Genomic DNA, 10,079 nt, shown 5'->3' on the forward strand with positions numbered 1-10,079 from the left:
ATTTGTATGCGAAATAGATACAGGAAGAAGAAGGGGATGCGAGCGAGGATTTACCAAGCGCCGAACGCACGTCGGGCGCGATGCTAGATGCTTCCGGGACCTGAGCATCTTCACGCCTCATTCACGTCCGCGGTGTGGGTGGAGTTAGCGTCGTGTCTACGGGGAGGAAACCGAGGCTCAGAAATTGGTCTAAGATCACACAGCCAGCGAGCGGCAGTGCTGGGACCCAAATCTTGGTGCCATTCGCTCCAGAACCTATGCCGTGTCCAGCACGGCCGACTTCCAAAGACTGGGCAGGAAAACGCATAAAATAAATATGTACTTTTAAAACCAATTGGACCACGTTTTAAATTAGAAGCGACCCATTCAAATAGACGTAATTTTTCTAGGTTCATTTTCTCGCAGGTAATTGAAAGAACTGGCCAGCCGGAGGCTCAGGGTAAAGAGAGGCAGAGTGACAGGCTCTGTGGGAGTTTTCTAGGTTTTCTCCACCACTCCCCAACACCTGAGACCTCAAGACACCCCAACCTGGGAGCCTCCTAGGTTTCTAGTACTTCTTTCTACTATTTAACAGTAGTAAATGTAAGCTCAGGTTTCAAAATGTTTAACACAATGTATGTTTGGTCCTTTTCAGCGTAACATATATGTCTGGCCTCTGGCCTGTGACTACAAAACTTCACAATAAGCATCTGTCGGAAGCCAGCCGACCAAGTCAAACCGGGTACCTGAATGGGGGAGCGGGGACTGAGAAAAAAGAGAAGACAGACAGGGTGCAGGAGGGAGAACAGATCTCACAACTGTCTCCCTGAGTTTATTTCTTATCCTTCTTTTTATACATAATCTGTTCCTTTTGGTATCCCAAGATACATAATTAAAGTAACATCCTGAAGATCAAGGTACAATCGACACTTCCTTTGACACTTCCTTTGACACTCCCTTTATCTATACTTAATCTTCTTCTTCCTGGAATTCCACAGAACCAGCCTTTTCCTTTTTATGCAAGCAGGCCTCCCGAGATAAACCATGCACCCTTTTGAATTTGGGAGCTTTAGCTCCCTACAAGCATCTGTCCGGGGAGACCCAGTGCCCGTGTTTTCTGTCACATGTCCCAAGCAGAATTGACAGAGGAAATACGGAATGTCCATGGGCCCCAAACTCTCACTTCCATCACTGACTGGGGGAGAAGGAGGAGGTGGCACCTGGGGAGACCCCAGGGGACGGCAGACCATAGCGAGCCCAGGTTCCTCCGCATCCTCGGGGTGGGAGGCTACGGATGACCTGTGTCCCACACCCAGTTCATACCTTGAAGCCCTAACCCCTAAAGTGATGATATTTGAAAATAGAGACTTTGAGAGGTGATGAGGTTTAGATGAGGTCATGACGGTAGAGCCCACATGATGGGATTAGTGCCCCTATAAGAAGAGACAGCAGAGAGCTTCTTCACTCTCTCCACCCCATGAGCACGCAGAGAGAAGGCGGCCATCTGCAAGCCAGGAAGACTGGTCTCGCCAGAACCCGATCATACCGGCGCCCTAATCTTAGACTTCCAGCCTCCAGAACTATGAAAAATAAATTTCTATTGTTTAAGCCACCAGGTTCATGGTATCCTGTTATGGCAGCCCAAGCTGACTAAGACAAGACTCATCCAGAAGGGCATTAAATAGCAAATAAAAACGCCATGACATATCAAGAGCGAGACCTGGAAAGGAAGTGTCCTAGCAGATGTGAAGAGAGGGTTAAGAAGTTCGAGAAGGAGAGGCGACAGACGCATTCTCTTCACAGATTTATACAAGTCGCTCTGGACTCTCCGTCCACTTCTTGCTACACACGGGACAGTAAGATGTTTACAGATGCAGTGGTGAACTCAAAGAACAAACCCCATCAGAACTTTCAGAATGAAAACAGAGAGGGACTAGAGAATAAGGGTCTACAAACTCTTACAGTGACTGAGAGCGAAATGGTTACTGAAAATAAAAAGTTCCTGATGGACGATCCAGTAGAACAACCCAAATATGTAAGGAATATATTTGGAACATTAATAACCCAGCCAGACTTTCCTCCCAAGTCGGAACAAGAAGACAGTTATCTTAAAGTTGCAAATAACGCATGCTTTTCCACTCTTCCACTAACTATTGCAACTAACAACCAGGGAAAAACCAAAGAGAAGGTGGCTAGTGTATTTAAGAAAAGCTGACAGTGTGTCTGTTTCGACTGTATAATATTTTCTAATGCAAAAAAATATTTCCTCTCAGGTCAAGGTCATTCTGATTTGGGACATTTGAAAGAATGAGTAAAATCTCTTGAATGACTAGTCTTCTATTTGTCTCAATTCTATTTATTTGTGGCACAAATGGAACAAATTTGAAAACAGGAAACACGATTGATAGAGCGAATAAAAAAGCAATAAAGTTTGAAGTTGAAAAAAAAATACAGGATGCCTAGTTCAATCTGAATTTTTCTTAAGCAACGAACAATCTTGTCTTTTCCTTTGTTCAAATGCGCCGTGGCCACCTGAGCCCACGTTCCATCCCGGTCTAAGGCTCCTACACACGGAGGCCCGGATGTCGACAGGACTCTCCCCTTCACGAGGTGCCTTCAAAGACATCCTATCTGCACCACATACCAGTCTTTCAGGGAAAATCAAGCCTCGTTTTATAAAAGTGTAGACTGAGGCTTACCTCACGGGGCTGTCATGTCAGAATCGGGCTTGTCACTTTTTGACACCAGTGCCCTTATGTCTCCTGCCCGTCGTCCATCCAGTACTTCCTCACGTGTCAGGAGGGCTTGGTGAACAGAGCGAGTCCCTGCATGATTTACAGGACTGGGAGAAGGCAAGTCCTGTGATCACTGCTTCCCTCGGCCACCCATCTATGGACCAACGAACTTCTCCAAAGAACCATCTCTGGCCCATCAATGGAAGAAAAGCTTTGATCCAAATTTCAGACTCTACACCCTTGCTGACTCCCTGAGTTTTGGCCTTTAGCCGCGAGCTGGGGTTTGAGTGACTTCCCTGGAGGGCCCCACTCGGGAGGGGCTGGGAAGGAGTGTCTGTGTCTTCTTGTGGGACCTTACACATGCCATCTGGCCTCCCTGACCCTCAGACAGCTGGGGATATGGCTTTCCCCTGCAGGGCCGCTGGCCGTGAGGAGGGCTGAGTGAGCAGCACAGTGGCGGGCCCGTGGGACGCCGTCCACAGAGTGCTTTTCCTCATTCCCTCCGTGGATGCTGTTGGCTCCCTGCCGGTGTTTGAATTTCAGCTCTCACGGGCCTCCTCTGTCCCCACCTTAGCCTCCTGTGGCTGCTCCAGGCAAGCGACTACCACATTTGACAAAAGGAATCGGGGACGTGTGGCTCAGCCCTTGCCTTTTGGTTTGGGGGAGTCTGGGGGAGGATTACATCATCACGTACAATGCGTTTCCTCTGCCCTCAGCCACGTGGCCAGCTCTGCAGGCGTGCTCTGTGAATCTGTGGCAGCTGCCCCACCACACCCCCTGCCCGCACGCTCCTTCAGGTGTCCGTCGCTGCAGTGCACCTGCTCAGCCAGCACAGATGACAGAGACAGGCAACACTCGTGCCCATGAAGGAAGTTAAGAGGTAGAGGTTGACTGCCAACAGGTAATGCAAGCACTTCCTGCGAGTGGTTAGTATTTTATTTAAGATACCATAGAAAAAGTAAATTAAACATTTTTATATTAGAAGAAAAAATTCTAGATGATTCTGCAATGTTAGTGCCGAATCAAAAGAATCTCTATAATCTAATGGCTTCAGAAAGAAGGAATTCTCTCTCCCCCTTTGTCACTCAAGGGCCCAGTGGTGTCAGCTGCTTTAACAGTGAGGTAGGAATTATAGGAGTGTAGGGTAGCAAAACACTAAAACAATAATTATCTATCACGTGCCAACATTAGAGTATTAAAATCACAGTTAACATGTCACCCTAACATGCCACCATTCTGTCCCCGGTGTTTTCATTTTTACGTATTACCTTCCGTTTGCAGGAGTGTTTCTTCACGCACTTCGGTCTTGCCATAGGATTTTGCACTCTGCTTTATTCACCTGTAATCTGTAAATACCTCTTCTGCTCTACATAGTGTCCGAAATTCCTATTTTTATAGACTATATAAGAATTAATCACGTTGACATCCCTAAACTCATTAAATTCTATATTCCAACATGGGATATTTTTATTATTTCAATGTTTTAGGTAGTGAGTAATGTCGTTCTAAAGAACTTTATACTCATGATGAATTGTTTTCTTAGGATAAACTCCTGGTAGAGCGTGTTGGCTTTGCAATGTGTCCGCTTGGCTGAACTACATTTCCCATAATTCTCTTGCCTGCATGTTTCCGGTTAGGATGGGCCCCAGGAGAAATTCTGAAGAGAGGAGGTCTGGAGGGTGGAAGTGAAGCAGCGGCCATTTTACAGCTCACATGCACTGAAACTTATCTCACGTCACCGTCGTGTGTGTCAGGTCTACGTCCATTCCTAGATCCTCCTTCAGCCTTTCCGACTCCTAGTCCAGGTGTGAGGGTTTGACTTTATGACAAAGAGCCACGACTTTTGCAGGTCTCCCTTTCAGCAGGGCCAGAGCAACAAGCGCTGACACGGTTTCAGCCTGTCCTCACGGGCTCCAGCTCATGCTTGTGAGTCTCAGCTTATCCTTGGGCTCTTCGTTTTATAGCTAACTTCCTTTCCCAGCTGCACCTCATCACCTTCAAGTCCCAACGTCAGGTGTGAAGAAAACAACCTTAGAGACAGCTCAGTCGGGTCCTGCAATTACACCAGATCAAACCCCTGTAACGGGTCCTTAATATAAGTATATCCCCTAGTGATTTTGCTTCTCTGGTGAACTCTAACTGACAGAACGGTTGCAAAGGAACCTTGGCTCCCTCATCTGATGAGATTCAAAAGCACTAAAGACCCTGTTTTCAGCAGAAAAGGAGGCTCTGCTTGTCCATGGCATTCGGTAGGAAATTAGTTATTCGAATGATCACCTTAGACACCTGTAATCAAAGCACATAGAAAGCAAGGATCTGGGTGACCCAGTGTTGATCGCCACAGGATGATTAGGTCAAAATGAGGATTATAATAAAGTAGATTGGTTGCTTTCTACTTTGCTGGAGAACTTGGAGAAAGAAAATAAGCTCAGAGCTTTAAATTCCCAGCTCAAGGTCTGCATAAGGAAACCAAAAGCTTCCATGACTGCCTTAAAAAAAAAAAAAAAAAAAAAAACCTTATCTCCTGTGGTATGGCTGAAATTTCCGTAAACCAAACCCAAAGTCTGATCCTTAAAGTGACTGAATTCCAACACAAACTGAATTCTCAACCTTCCAGGTTTCTTTGGCTAAAGTTACGGCGTCGATTAGGAAGGAGTAAGATGCTGAAGATTGGGATGGGCAGATTCTGACGCAGGTGGGCGCTTTAACCCCTATATTTCACTGAGCCTCCTCAACAGCAGAGGTAGCCCCTCCCCTCCCCCCACCCTCCACCTCCCCACCTACGTGAAGAGTTTAACCCCTTTGCCTGAAGAACCTGTGATGGGCTCCTCTGAGGTGAGCACATTGTCAGCCCCTGCTGATCTTTCTCAACACCTTTTCTCTCACCTCCTCGCTTCTAGATTTATGTCCCCACAGGCCCCAAAGGCAAGATGCGAAGCATGACCAGAGAGAATTGCATGCTCTTGTCAATTTTCATTAGCAGAAAACTGGGGAACATATGTGGGAATAGAGTTTAAGATTGAAAAATAATGGTAGAAGAAACATAAAGTTGGATCGGGCCAAATTTATCGACATGGACGAACTGAGCAGAGATTTTGGATTCGGCATTTTAGCTTGAAGAGCTGGGAATGGCTCTCACAGTTTGTTTGCTGGTTGACTGAACTATGTACCCCAAAGTGGCCTACACTAAACGAAGCAGAAATGCCATAACTTCCTTGGTACAGGATAGAGAAAGTCTCTAACTGCTTAGGGAGATTGAAATGCTACAGCACCCACTCTACCATGTAAGACCCACTCACCCACCCACGGAGTACCTAGGGGACATACCCTTCACCACACAGCGAAGAATAAATGAGCTCCAACATCCTTAAATAATTCCGTGATGGCTCTTCTCTGCAGGTAAGAAATTACAGCGGGGACGGCTGCTCTCAAAATGGGATCTCTAAATGCAAGGGCATCGTGAGGAAGCAGGGACCACGTGATGACACTTTATGGCCAAAAACAAGGCAACTGGGAGTGGTGATCATAATGGACAACAGAGCCCAAGCTGTCATCAGTAGTCTGACAGACTTGGCGTTGGCCACTTGATCATGATGTGCCTAGCATCGAAATAGATGGGTGGCCATCTAAATTCTTACATGATCTGTGTAAGTGGAAGAGTTCGAGGTCCAGCGAACAGAGGTCTAACTTGAATCACCAAATAGAGTGACGGCCCCTGAATCAATTCTAAGATTTGAGGCAGTTTACGGTCCCAGAACCTCTTGAATGAAGGAGAGGCTGGACCCCCTTAAGAAGGAGCCCCACCACACTGCAAGCGATTTATTCTGATACTCTCTCCCGGCCTTCCCCAGAGGAGCCCAGGGCCATTTGTCAGGGTGATTGCATTTGGGAAAAGGAAACAATCCAGCTTTGGGGGATTCCTGAACACTGGCTCCAAACTGACACTAGTTCCAAGGAAACTAAAGCGTCACCGAGGTCCACCTGTCAGAGCAGGGGCTTACGGAGATTGGGTGATCACTGGAGTTTTATCTCAGTTCTGTCTCACAGGGGCCCAGAGGATGGGTCCCCGAACCCATCCAACAGCATTTCCCCAGTTCCAGAACAGACACACTCAGCAAGGGACAGATCCCACATCGACTCTCTGACCTGAGTGAGGGTGGTAATGGTGGGAAAGGCCAAACGGAAGCTGTGGGAACTGCCTCTACCTGACAAAACGCTAAACGAAAAAAATACTGTGTGTCTGGAGGGTTTCCCGCCAAAATTTGAAAAGCAAAGGAGGGCGAGTCTCACCTCGTCCCCACGGAACTCACTGATACGGCTTGCACAGAAGACAAACGGATTTTGGAAAATGACAATAGACCACCGTGACCTTAACCAGGTGGTGACTCCAACTGCAGGGCAGTTTCGGATGTGGTTTCATTGCTGGGGCAAGTCAGCATCCTCCCACACCTGCCGTTGACAATTCTTTTTTCTCTAATCCTGTTAGTAAAGGCCATCGGAAGCTGTTTGTTTTTCCCCCTGGCAAGACCAGCAGTACACCCCCAACCTGGGTCCCACCAAATGCCTAGGAATGAGGGATCCCTCACCATCCAGGGTCAAGGCCCAGCCCAGGAGCTGCAGACTGTGTGCTTTGAGCGGGGGCGGGGCGGGGGGAAGCATCTGCCCAATGCCTCATAGACCTTCTCCCTCCCTCTCAGCCATTATTTTGGTTTCTACCACAAATACCCATAAGCAGAACATAATATTGTTTTTCATGTTTTTAAAGTTATGTAAATAGTCTTATAACGTTAAGTACTTCTGCTACTAGCTCATTGTGCCAATCTGCAGGCAAAGTAAGTTTCTGAATGGCTCATTGGTTAGCCAAGCAAGGAAAGCCATTTTATTAAGTGGAGTTAATGGAATCCTGTTTGATTGCACAGTAAAAAGAAAAAAAAAAGTGACCAGAGGAAAAAAACACATTAAGGTCTGTTAGACTTTTGTTGACAACTCTTGCTCAAAGAGGTGAAGACAATTAGGAACTGCACCAAGAATCAATTTTTTAAAATGGCACGAATGATTTTGGGTGGTTTTCCTTGGCGTTTGACGGGTCGACAGATGCTACAGGTGAGGTGAGTTTGAAGTGAGGGAAAAATTAGCCTCCGAAATGGTCTGTATGGAATAGCTACAGGCAAGAATGCTTTCAAAGAAATTGAGAAGACACTCATTTGATACAATCTGAAGTGGAATCGGCTAAGACGCGTTGCAGTTGATGACGGTTAAAATACGTGTTGAACAACAAAAGGCTTCATCGAACAAATTTACAAAGCCTGTGAACATGGACGGTATTTAAAGACTATGGTTATTCATTAGTGGTACTTTGTGGAACATATTTGACACTATTTTGCATTAAACCAGCAGTGTCAATGATGAGCTTCATTTGCTCTGTGGACTTAACCATCATCAGTTCCGTGGATTTCTTTTTTTAGAAATAAAAATTCAATATCCTATTCTCCCTGCCACACAGCAGTTTGACAGCTTAGCAATGGTAAAATGTTACTGTGATATTTTAAGGTCAGACCCAAGACTGAAATTTTTCTAAACAAGGACGATCTTTACCTTACAGAACACTGAATGGCTCTGAAAATTAGATTTTTCTGCATAATCGATTATGGTTCTTAATAAACTCAACCTAGAATTAAAGGCGAAATAGCACTTACATATGAAACAGACAGCAGTAAAGTCACTTGACAACTGATGTTTGAATCACAAAGAATGTCAAGCCACTTTACACACATCCCTACTGTTAGAAGTTAAGATCAATTAGATCTCAATTTATATATACATTTGTATCAGATATTTTTTCTGAGCTCCAGCTACTGGCACAAAAGTGTTTTTCAGTCCTCAGTGCAAGGACAAAAGAGATCTCCATATTCCAAAGTCAGTTTGTGCAACTAAAGAACATCCTTCTAATCTTTAGTTGGACGTGGTCTACGATCTAATGACATGCTATGATACAAGAGAAAAATCGAGAAAAGAATCTAATACAATTCAATGAATGCCTTCCGAGTGATAAATGTACACACTTAAAATCTCGTTTGCGGACCGATCTCAGTATTTGTCAGTACCGATGAGAAAAGACATTTTCAAGGATGAAATATGTAAAATTTCATGATAGATCAGCATTAAGAGATGAACATCTGCAATCAATTTTAATGATAGAGAATGCTAATTTTGAATGTCAATTAAGCTCAATGTTATCTCCCCCCAAAAAGTATTTCATTCTTCTCATTAGTAAACCTATATTACAAAAAAAAAAAAAAAAATGGTACCCAAGTTGTGAGTCTGCACTGATCCCTCCCACTCCAGCTCAGCCTACAGGTTCTGTCTCGCTTTGCCCAGTACATATTTCCATCTTCCTTCCTTCTTTCGCAGTAACTCTAGGTCCCAAAACATCAACATATTTACTCATTTTCTCCATCCCACACACACATAAAAGATTTCAGAATTGCTAGACCCATACCACTCAGGTTCCCCAGTAGACAGATAGAAAAAGGTTAAGGACATGTACCCAAACCAGTCCTGCCCATGTGGCCAGGAGAAGGGGAAATGAAGTCAGCACTGGACCAGGAAGAGTGACAATTTTATAAGAGAAAGCAGTGACCTGACTGGCGGGTAACCGAGATCTAACGTGAATGATTCTGCCACGGGGAGCCCAATCCTGGATGCTACTGTCTGGTTGTCTGTATGGGGAAGTGTCTTCAACGCAAGAGAAATTGCGAAATATCACAGAAGGATATTTCTAGGAGGGGCCAGCGAGGCGTCCTCTGATCGACTTCTGACCAGGTGCCTGAAATGCTCTGCAGTCGCTTCTTCTTATGTGCTAGTTCCCCTGCACCATCGCCCGGCCCCCACGGCCCTCCGTCCTGAGGGGGGCCATACACGTGCGCAGGTCTTTTCCTGTGAAGCCGACCTTGGGATCCCTAGTGGTTCTGTTTGTCTGAAGACTCTTGAAATTAAACATGTAGAAGTTTAATTTCACTTCAGGGACGATGAGGACGGTGTGGCTTCTTCTAACCGAGACCAGGCTCGGAAAAGAGGAGATGCCTGTTGAGTCTTCTTTGTACAGCTCTGTAAAGCAGGGCCAAGCCACCACTGCCAGAGGCGGAATGGGAAGCAGGGCGGCGCGGGGAATGGCCGGCCTCCCCTTCGTCTGTCTGGCCCAGGGCTGCAGGGCGTGTTTGCTTCTACTTGTTCATGTCCCTTGGAGCAAGGTCTGGGGAGGAAAGGCGGCTGGAACAAGAGTGTTCTCACCCCACAAGTCATAATCTCTTTGCCTCGTCTTCCTCTCCCCCTTTCTCTGGTACCCTAACTTTAATCGTTTGAAAT

Source organism: Pteropus medius, unplaced genomic scaffold, assembly GCF_902729225.1.
Source record: "Pteropus medius unplaced genomic scaffold, Ma_sr-lr_union100, whole genome shotgun sequence".
Classification (NCBI taxonomy): Eukaryota; Metazoa; Chordata; class Mammalia; order Chiroptera; family Pteropodidae; genus Pteropus; species Pteropus medius.